The sequence below is a fragment of the Pseudophryne corroboree genome, chromosome 5 (assembly GCF_028390025.1).
Source record: "Pseudophryne corroboree isolate aPseCor3 chromosome 5, aPseCor3.hap2, whole genome shotgun sequence".
NCBI classification, from domain to species: Eukaryota; Metazoa; Chordata; class Amphibia; order Anura; family Myobatrachidae; genus Pseudophryne; species Pseudophryne corroboree.
Genome location: NC_086448.1, coordinates 200,466,956 through 200,478,907, shown reverse-complemented (window position 1 = coordinate 200,478,907; position 11,952 = coordinate 200,466,956). Strand labels below are relative to the sequence as shown.

Sequence of the window (11,952 nt, the reverse complement as noted above, 5' to 3'; positions counted from 1 at the left end):
ACCAATTGGTGTCGCCCTAAGGTGTGTCGACCTTTGTGCTGTCGACCCTCAGTCCCAGACCCCATTCTATGGCCTTCTACAAGTCTTTTTTATTTTTGAATTGTTTATGTAGAGATATTTGTTCCCGTTGCACCCACTGCAAAATGGGGAGACTGCTTTATGTATAATATTGAAGTCAGCTGATTTACTCTTGAGTCTCCTTAGTTGTGTACTGTTCTATTAGTGTTCCTGGGGTGGGTTGTAGCTACTATGCCCGAGTTGGGTCAGGCCATCTGCCTGTTTTGGCTCCTAAGTCGTGGGTATGACCTTCCTACGACTTAACGGTGGTATACTTACTATTTTACGAGACATATTACTATTATCATTTAGTTCTATGTTCTCTGTATTGGTTTTTCTTCTAGTGTCCTTCTTTTTCTTGCTCTTTCTTCCTTCCTTCTTCTCATTGGTTTCTCCGCTTATCGCCATTGCAGCCTGATGTACCCACTGCGATTGGACCATGTGCCTTCCTCGTATCTCTGATAAGTCCATGTTATCTTTATTACTTACTGAAGGGAGCAAATCCAGCCTTCTTAATGCCCTCTGACCTTAGGCTATGTTCCTTCAATGTGAAGGGACTTAATATCCCCGAAAAGAGGTCCACCTTGCTGCGGGAGCTATGGGCAGAGCGCATAGACATTGCTTTTCTCCAAGAGACCCATTTTAAAAGTCAAGCCTCCCCTAAGTTAGGAAATTATCATTACCCGCATGTTTTTTGTAATAATAACTCTGTCAATAAGTCTTTGGGGGTCGCGGTCTTATTGACACGTCGGGTCCCGATTACGGATGTCTCTCACATAATTTTGGAAGAAGGTCGGTGCCAGGTTTTTAAGTGCACAATATATAGTCAGGTTTATACTCTTGTTAATATCTACGCTCCTAATCAACGTCAAAGATAGTTTTTTTACCAAACTACTGCGACAGTTAGAACCCATTAAAGAAGGGCGACTGATTATGGGGGGCAACTTTAACTGGTCTTTGGATCCTGGGATAGATTGTTCTCCTTCCCTGAATAGACAGCTGACACGTGATCACCGTTGGGTGAGCCGACTTCTTTGCGAGTTCCAGTTGATGGACTTATGGAGAACTCAACACCTGACGGGGAGGGACTATACTTTCTTTTCTTCTCCCCACACTATGTATTCACGTCCAGACTATTTCTTAGTGGAGCATAGATTTCTACACTTATTTCCTTCAAGCACGATTGGGCATATTACATAGTCAGATCATGCCCCGGTATATATCTCTGTTGCGCTTTCATCAGCCCCCACCACGCCCATGGTCATGGAGGTTTAATGATTCATTGACTCAAGATCCCTGTTTGAGGGCTAAGCTCGCCTCCGCCATATCAGATTATATTGCGACAAAGGACACCCCAGATGTTAGTGCAGTTACACTCTGGGAGGCACATAAATGTGTAATTCGAGGTAGATGTATACAGCTTGGCTCTAAGCTCAAGAAGGAGCGAGCGGCACAGAGGCTGCAGCTCATTGAATGGATAGCATCTTTGGAGGCCGCACACCAGTCCTCCCTTGATGCAGGGGTTTTTATGGAACTGACTGAGGCCCGCAAGGCCCGTGACAAATTTTTATGAGATAAAACTAATTTAGGAATGACTAAATGTCGCCATAAATTTTATTTATGGGGAAACAAACCTGGTGCTATGCTCGCTAGGGCGTTACGAGCCTACGAGCCCAGAGACTGCAGTCTTATGTTCGCTCTATCAATGAGTCGGGGGGACGTGCTGCATATACATTGCCTCAGATTGCTCGCTTCTTCCAGAATTATTATGAGTCTCTCTATAGTCTCAGAAAGGACCACACTCCCCAAGCCACCTCTGATTTGAAGGTGCTGATACGGAGATATCTTGCGGAATTTGATTTTCCAAGACTCCCTGCATCAGACCTGAATGCTTTAGACCGTCCCTTTACCATAGAAGAGCTGGAAACAGCCTTAGCAGCTACACCGGTTGGGAAGAGCCCGGGCCCGGACGGCTTCCCAGTCGGATACTACAAAACCTTTAAACAATCCTTATTGCCGCTGTTCTTGAAGGCGTGCAATTCCATCTCTGCCAAGAAAGGCTTTTCTCCGCAGACACTGGAAGCACATATAACTGTGATCCCAAAGGAGGGTAAGGACCGCACTCAGTGCTCCAGTTACCGACCTATTTCCCTTCTGAACTGTGACATTAAACTCTTTGCTAAACTGCTTGTGGGTCGTTTGGGCCGCCTTCTTCCGTCGTTGGTGCATGGGGACCAAGTGGGATTTATACTTGGACGGGAGGCTAAGGATAACACTTCCAAAGTTATTGATCTTATCCACCGTGCTCAAAAAGGATCCTCCCATACGGTTCTCCTGTCCACTGACGCAGAGTAGGCCTTTAACAGGATAGATTGGCAGTTTATGGAAAGTCTTCTAGAGCGCTTGGGTTTGGGTCCCACCTGCCTTAGTCGTATATTAACTCTTTATAAGCTGCCATCAGCCAGGGTTCGAGTGATAGGTGCCCTTTCTGCTCTCTTTCTGATACAAAACGGGACAAGGCAAGGCTGCCCCTTGTCACCGCTCATATTTGTTCTTTGCATGGAGGCACTTGCGAGAGCGATTCGGACCCATCCGAATATTCACGGTGTATGGGCAGGAGGGCGTGAGCACAAATTGGCACTGTATGCGGACGATCTTTTGGCTATTTTGTCAGACTAGGTGACTTCCCTCCCAGCTCTTATACAGGAATTTGATAGGTTCAATTTGCTTTCTAACTTCAAGATAAATTTAACTAAGTCTGTTGCCTTGAATATTTCAACGCCCACACGAATACTTGATGGAATTCGGGATTTGTTCCCATTTCAATGGCATCCTGCTCAGCTAAAGTATTTGGGAGTTCTCCTGACTAAAGACCTCACTGATTTATACCGGGTAAATTTTCTTCCTTTACTGCTGAAGATTACTACAGATCTTAATAAATGGTCTTCACTCCAACTTACTTGGCTGGGTAGGATTAACACAGTAAAGATGACAATTCTCCCTAAAGTTTTGTACCTACTGCAAACGTTGCCCATAGCAGTACCTACTTCTTTTTTCTCTGCAGTCATCAGTTGGTCATTTTATTTGGGGGCGGAGAGGGCACCGACTCTCCCAATTCACACTGACCCGTACTCGTAGAGAAGGCAGTTTACAATTACCTAATTTTATTAGCTATTATTATGCTGTGCATTTGGCCAGAGTTATTGATATGTCTAGATCTCCAAGTCCTAAGCAATGGCCACTCATAGCGGAAGTAAATGCGGGTGCTCCTTCCTGTATTCTCCCCTGGCTCAACAATATTCCACGTGTAACACATCCCACCTTAGGCCCGACCTTTAAGATATGGAAGAAATTTAGGTTTTTAGACTCTTTTAGCCCAAGCCCTTCACTGCCAACACCTCTATTGTTTAATCCTGACCTACCCGCAACTCCCCTCTCTGTCTCCATCATCAGTATGGGCTGAAGCTGGCATTTCTCGTTTGAGTCACCTGATTGGTTCGACGGGTTTCTATCCCTTCGCAGACCTGCAACAATCCTTTAGTCTACCGACTAATTCTTTCTGGGCTTACCTACAAATTCGGCATTGTGTCACTGCAACGCCGGCTCGTGCGGTGGGATGGAAACCAATGATTTTTGAGTCCTTGGGGTAAATTTACTAAGCTCCCGATTTTGACCGAGATGCCGTTTTTTCATCAAAGTGTCATCTCGGTAATTTACTAAGCAATAATCACGGCAGTGATGAGGGCATTCGTAATATTTTGAAGTCCTAGGAAAAAAATCACGAATGAATACACCATCGGTCAAAACGCGGCTGTTTAAGTATGAATCTCGGTCATTTACTAAGAAGTGCAAAGCAAAAAACAAACAAACACTGCCGTGAAAAATTACAACTCGTAAAAAAGTGCTAAAAAAAAACAGACCTTTTTTTTTTATTCGTGATTGGATAGGCATGCACGGATCCATGAGATCCGTGCATGTATATCAGTGGGAAGGGGTGGGAAAGTGCTTATTTTTTCAAAAAAAAATTGCGTGGGGTCCCCCCTCCTAAGCATAACCAGCCTCGGGCTCTTTGAGCCGATCCTGGTTGCAGAAATATGGGGAAAAAATTGACAGGGGTTCCCCCATATTTAAGCAACCAGCATCGGGCTCTGCGCCTGGTCCTGGTTCCAAAAATACGGGGGACAAAAAGAGTAGGGGTCCCCCGTATTTTTAAAACCAGCACCGGGCTCCACTAGCTGGACAGATAATGCCACAGCCGGGGGTCACTTTTATATAGTGCCCTGCGGCCGTGGCATCAAAAATCCAACTAGTCACCCCTGGCCGGGGTACCCTGGGGGAGTGGGGACCCCTTCAATCAAGGGGTCCCCCCCCCAGCCACCCAAGGGCCAGGGGTGAAGCCCAAGGCTGTCCCCCCCCATCCATTGGGCTGCGGATGGGGGGGCTGATAGCCTTTGTTGTAAAAGAAAAGATATTGTTTTTAGTAGCAGTACTACAAGTCCCAGCAAGCCTCCCCCACATGCTGGTACTTGGAGAACCACAAGTACCAGCATGCGGCGGAAAAACGGGCCCGCTGGTACCTGTAGTACTACTACTAAAAAAATACCCCAAAAAACACAAGACACACACACCGTGAAAGTATAATTTTATTACATACATACACACATACATACATACTTACCTTATGTTCCCACGCAGGTCGGTCCTCTTCTCCAGTAGAATCCAAGGGGTACCTGTTGAAGAAATTATACTCACGAGATCCAGGGGTCCAGGGTCCTCTGGGAATCCAGGTGTAATCCACGTACTTGAAAAAAATAACAAAACGGACACCCGAGCCACGCACTAAAAGGGGACCCATGTTTGCACATGGATCCCCTTTTCCCGACTGCCAGAAACCCACTCTGACTGATGTCTAAGTGGGTTTCTTCAGCCAATCAGGGAGTGCCACGTTGTAGCACTCTCCTGATCGGCTGTGTGCTCCTGTACTGAGTGACAGGCGGCACACGGCAGTGTTACAATGTTGCGCCTATGCGCTCCATTGTAACCAATGCTGGGAACTTTCTGCTCAGCGGTGACGTCACTTTAGGTCAACCGCAGGGCAGAAAGTTCCCAGCATTGGTTACAATGGAGCGCATAGGCGCTACATTGTAACACTGCCGTGTGCCGCCTGTCACTCAGTACAGGAGCACACAGCCGATCAGGAGAGTGCTACAACGTGGCACTCCCTGATTGGCTGAAGAAACCCACTTAGACATCAGTCAGAGTGGGTTTCTGGCAGTCGGGAAAAGGGGATCCATGTGCAAACATGAGTCCCCTTTTAGTGCGTGGCTCGGGTGTCCGTTTTGTTATTTTTTTCAAGTACGTGGATTACACCTGGATTCCCCGAGGACCCTGGACCCCTGGATCTCGTGAGTATAATTTCTTCAACAGGTACCCCTTGGATTCTACTGGAGAAGAGGACCGATCTGCGTGGGAACATAAGGTAAGTATGTATGTATGTATGTATGTGTGTATGTATGTAATAAAATTATACTTTCACGGTGTGTGTGTCTTGTGTTTTTTTGGGTATTTTTTTAGTAGTAGTACTACAGGTACCAGCGGGCCCGTTTTTCCGCCGCATGCTGGTACTTGTGGTTCTCCAAGTACCAGCATGCGGGGGAGGCTTGCTGGGACTTGTAGTACTGCTACTAAAAACAATATCTTTTCTTTTACAACAAAGGCTATCAGCCCCCCCATCCGCAGCCCATTGGATGGGGGGGGGGACAGCCTCGGGCTTCACCCCTGGCCCTTGGGTGGCTGGGGGGGGGACCCCTTGATTGAAGGGGTCCCCAATCCCCCAGGGTACCCCGGCCAGGGGTGACTAGTTGGATTTTTGATGCCACGGCCGCAGGGCACTATATAAAAGTGACCCCCGGCTGTGGCATTATCTGTCCAGCTAGTGGAGCCTGGTGCTGGTTTTAAAAATACGGGGGACCCCTACTCTTTTTGTCCCTCGTATTTTTGGAACCAGGACCAGGCGCAGAGCCCGATGCTGGTTGCTTAAATATGGGGGAACCCCTGTCATTTTTTTTCCCATATTTCGGCAACCAGGATCGGCTCAAAGAGCCCGAGGCTGGTTATGCTTAGGAGGAGGGACCCCACACAATTTTTTTTAAAATATTTGACAGTGTTTAATTTAAAAAAAACAAAAAAAATGAACCCCAGCACGGATCACACAGATCCGGCCGAGATTCATTGTAAAAAAGTCGGCAGTGTTTTGCTAATCACTGCCGTAAAAATAGATAAAAAACCACGAATGACATCGACATCGGAACAAAAGAAAAACCCGAATACGACAGCTTAGTAAATTAGTCGTAATCAATTCAAAAAGTTGCAGTTTTACACTTTCGATGTCATTCGTGATTGAACTTTGACCTGAAACGGGAAAATACGAATCTTAGTAAATTTACCCCCTTGTGTCTCTCCGAGAATTTGCCACAACACCTGATATCTTTACTGTACAGACAATGCCTTGCGAGCTCTCCCACCCGTCCTCTGGCATTTGTTACGGCTTGGCATGAAGACCTGGGTAAAGAGTTGACCACTGACCAATGGTCTCGCATTTTTCAGTTCACATTTGCTAGTTCACCCTCACTTCAAGTTCTGGAGACACAATACAAAGTGGTCTTGAGATGGTATAGATGCCCGGATCGGGTCCACCACGTGTTTCCGAGTGTTCTAGACGTCTGCTGGAGGTGTGGCCGGTCTCGTGGCACTCCCTGCCATATCTGGTGGCGATGCCCTGGTCTGGCTTCCTTTTGGCAACAGGTTCATTCTATTACCAGGCGGGTCACGGGTCTCCCAATACCAGAGACACCTGAGTTTTAGTTACCTAATTGAATTGATCTCCCGCTATCCCAGTTTAAAAATTCACTACTGCGACATCTGATGAATGCTGCTAGGGCGACCATTCCGTGCTTCTGGAGATCTCCGGTACAGCCCCCCATTGCCAGGTGGTTTCAAAGAATCGATTACTACATGGCAATGGAGGACTTGACGTCTTCTTCCGAACAATCTGCGTGTCAATTCACAGCCGTCTGGTTTGACTGGCTGGCATTCAAAGGGACGCAGGAATACAAAACTTTTTCGCTATTCCCCCCCCCCCCCCCCCCACGACACCTTAGGGTTGTGATGGTGATGGCGGTCTAACCATCTTTCTCTTTTTTCTCTTTCTTTCCCTTTTTTCTGTCTGTTTTTTCTGTTTATTGTATGTTCTGTTTTTCTTGTTATGATTACTTGCGGATAATACAGTTTACTGCCTCAAGTTACGTAGGCTGATGATATTATACATAGAGATGAGCGGGTTCGGTTCCTCGGAATCCGAACCCGCCCGAACTTCATGATTTTTTACACGGATCCGAGCGACTCGGATCTTCCCGCCTTGCTCGGTTAACCCGAGCGCGCCCGAACGTCATCATGACGCTGTCGGATTCTCGCGAGACTCGGATTCTATATAAGGAGCCGCGCGTCGCCGCCATTTTCACACGTGCATTGAGATTGATAGGGAGAGGACGTGGCTGGCGTCCTCTCCATTTAGATTAGGGTTGAGAGAGAGAGAGAGAGAGATTGACCTGAGGCTGTGATACTGTAGAAGAGAGTGCAGAGTTTAGTGACTGACGACCACAGTGACCACCAGACAGTGCAGTTGTTTGTTTTATTTAATATATCCGTTCTCTGCCTGAAAAAAACGATACACACAGTGACTCAGTCACATACCATATCTGTGTGCACTGCTCAGCCCAGTGTGCTGCATCAATGTATATATATATCTGACTGTGCTCAGCTCACACAGCTTATAATTGTGGGGGAGACTGGGGAGCACTGCAGTGCCAGTTATAGGTTATAGCAGGAGCCAGGAGTACATAATATTATATTAAAATTAAACAGTGCACACTTTTGCTGCAGGAGTGCCACTGCCAGTGTGACTAGTGACCAGTGACCTGACCACCAGTATATATAATATTAGTAGTATACTATCTCTTTATCAACCAGTCTATATTAGCAGCAGACACAGTACAGTGCGGTAGTTCACGGCTGTGGCTACCTCTGTGTCGGCACTCGGCAGCCCGTCCATAATTGTATATACCACCTAACCGTGGTTTTTTTTTCTTTCTTTATAGTCATACTAGTTACGAGTATACTATCTCTTTATCAACCTGTCTATATTAGCAGCAGACACAGTACAGTGCGGTAGTTCACGGCTGTGGCTACCTCTGTGTCGGCACTCGGCAGCCCGTCCATAATTGTATATACCACCTAACCGTGGTTTTTTTTTCTTTCTTTATACATACATACTAGTTACGAGTATACTATCTCTTTATCAACCAGTCTATATTAGCAGCAGACACAGTACAGTGCGGTAGTTCACGGCTGTGGCTACCTCTGTGTCGGCACTCGGCAGCCCGTCCATAATTGTATATACCACCTAACCGTGGTTTTTTTTTCTTTCTTTATACATACATACTAGTTACGAGTATACTATCTCTTTATCAACCAGTCTATATATTAGCAGCAGACACAGTACAGTGCGGTAGTTCACGGCTGTGGCTACCTCTGTGTCGGCACTCGGCAGCCCGTCCATAATTGTATATACCACCTAACCGTGGTTTTTTTTTCTTTCTTTATACATACATACTAGTTACGAGTATACTATCTCTTTATCAACCAGTCTATATATTAGCAGCAGACACAGTACAGTGCGGTAGTTCACGGCTGTGGCTACCTCTGTGTCGGCACTCGGCAGCCCGTCCATAATTGTATATACCACCTAACCGTGGTTTTTTTTTCTTTCTTTATACATACATACTAGTTACGAGTATACTATCTCTTTATCAACCAGTCTATATTAGCAGCAGACACAGTACAGTGCGGTAGTTCACGGCTGTGGCTACCTCTGTGTCGGCACTCGGCAGCCCGTCCATAATTGTATATACCACCTAACCGTGGTTTTTTTTTCTTTCTTTATACATACATACTAGTTACGAGTATACTATCTCTTTATCAACCAGTCTATATATTAGCAGCAGACACAGTACAGTGCGGTAGTTCACGGCTGTGGCTACCTCTGTGTCGGCACTCGGCAGCCCGTCCATAATTGTATATACCACCTAACCGTGGTTTTTTTTTCTTTCTTTATACATACATACTAGTTACGAGTATACTATCTCTTTATCAACCAGTCTATATATTAGCAGCAGACACAGTACAGTGCGGTAGTTCACGGCTGTGGCTACCTCTGTGTCGGCACTCGGCAGCCCGTCCATAATTGTATATACCACCTAACCGTGGTTTTTTTTTCTTTCTTTATACATACATACTAGTTACGAGTATACTATCTCTTTATCAACCAGTCTATATTAGCAGCAGACACAGTACAGTGCGGTAGTTCACGGCTGTGGCTACCTCTGTGTCGGCACTCGGCAGCCCGTCCATAATTGTATATACCACCTAACCGTGGTTTTTTTTTCTTTCTTTATACATACATACTAGTTACGAGTATACTATCTCTTTATCAACCAGTCTATATATTAGCAGCAGACACAGTACAGTGCGGTAGTTCACGGCTGTGGCTACCTCTGTGTCGGCACTCGGCAGCCCGTCCATAATTGTATATACCACCTAACCGTGGTTTTTTTTTCTTTCTTTATAGTCATACTAGTTACGAGTATACTATCTCTTTATTAACCAGTCTATATTAGCAGCAGACACAGTACAGTGCGGTAGTTCACGGCTGTGGCTACCTCTGTGTCGGCACTCGGCAGCCCGTCCATAATTGTATATACCACCTAACCGTGGTTTTTTTTTCTTTCTTTATACATACATACTAGTTACGAGTATACTATCTCTTTATCAACCAGTCTATATTAGCAGCAGACACAGTACAGTGCGGTAGTTCACGGCTGTGGCTACCTCTGTGTCGGCACTCGGCAGCCCGTCCATAATTGTATATACCACCTAACCGTGGTTTTTTTTTCTTTCTTTATACATACATACTAGTTACGAGTATACTATCTCTTTATCAACCAGTCTATATATTAGCAGCAGACACAGTACAGTGCGGTAGTTCACGGCTGTGGCTACCTCTGTGTCGGCACTCGGCAGCCCGTCCATAATTGTATATACCACCTAACCGTGGTTTTTTTTTCTTTCTTCTTTATACATACATAGTTACATAGACATCTCTTTATCAACCAGTCTATATTAGCAGCAGACACAGTACAGTACGGTAGTTCACGGCTGTGGCTACCTCTGTGTCTGCACTTGGCAGGCAGTCCGTCCATAATTGTATACCACCTAACCGTGGTTTTTTTTTCTTTCTTCTTTATACATACATAGTTACATAGACATCTCTTTATCAACCAGTCTATATTAGCAGCAGACACAGTACAGTACGGTAGTTCACGGCTGTGGCTACCTCTGTGTCTGCACTCGGCAGGCAGTCCGTCCATAATTGTATACCACCTAACCGTGGTTTTTTTTTCTTTCTTCTTTATACATACATAGTTACATAGACATCTCTTTATCAACCAGTCTATATTAGCAGCAGACACAGTACAGTACGGTAGTTCACGGCTGTGGCTACCTCTGTGTCTGCACTCGGCAGGCAGTCCATAATTGTATACTAGTATCCATCTCCATTGTTTACCTGAGGTGCCTTTTAGTTGTGCCTATTAAAATATGGAGAACAAAAATGTTGAGGTTCCAAAATTAGGGAAAGATCAAGATCCACTTCCACCTCGTGCTGAAGCTGCTGCCACTAGTCATGGCCGAGACGATGAAATGCCAGCAACGTCGTCTGCCAAGGCCGATGCCCAATGTCATAGTACAGAGCATGTCAAATCCAAAACACCAAATATCAGAAAAAAAAGGACTCCAAAACCTAAAATAAAATTGTCGGAGGAGAAGCGTAAACTTGCCAATATGCCATTTACGACACGGAGTGGCAAGGAACGGCTGAGGCCCTGGCCTATGTTCATGGCTAGTGGTTCAGCTTCACATGAGGATGGAAGCACTCAGCCTCTCGCTAGAAAAATGAAAAGACTCAAGCTGGCAAAAGCAGCACAGCAAAGAACTGTGCATTCTTCGAAATCCCAAATCCACAAGGAGAGTCCAATTGTGTCGGTTGCGATGCCTGACCTTCCCAACACTGGACGTGAAGAGCATGCGCCTTCCACCATTTGCACGCCAGAAAAAACCAAAACAAAGAAGTGTTGGTAAGTAGACTCTTTTTTGGGAGCACTCTAATTCAAAGCATGGCAATGTAATTTGTTACTGATAAAACCATTTTTATTAGGTAACACGTAAAATAAGAATTAAGGAGTATCTGCATTGAAAGTTAAAAGCTTTGCGAAAATATGAAAAAAAGAGAGTTTATAAGTAATACGTGATATCCATATCACAATCTACCAATTGTCGGAAATTATGGCTGTGGTAACAAAATTCATTAATCACAAGGTGACTAAACCAATTGGCTGCACACATTTGGGTGACTCAATAGGGTGAGTACGACATTTGCGGTCATACCTCACTGGAGATGCCCAATCTCTTCTGACCTTGGAAGCTAAGCAGTGAAAGGCCGGGCTAGTACTAGGATGGGAGACCACCTCTGAACACCCTGGTACTGCAATAAGTTGACTCCCCTATATAGTGTCACCTAGACATATACTATTGGGTACCGGACTCTTATATGGCCTATGATTTAATTCTCTGCATTTACCACAATCCATAATGGATATCTGCTGAATAAATGATGGTCATACAATACATGAGTCACAATGTGCAATGATTAATGAATTTTGTTACCACAGCCATAATTTCCGACAATTGGTAGATTGTGATATGGATATCACGTATTACTTA

General features: G+C 45.3%; 1 pseudogene; it reads left to right on the top strand.

The window, feature by feature from the left end:
- The first annotated feature begins 11,602 nt into the window (after positions 1-11,602).
- Positions 11,603-11,722, top strand: LOC134931646 (5S ribosomal RNA; annotated as a pseudogene).
- The last annotated feature ends 230 nt before the right edge of the window (positions 11,723-11,952 follow it).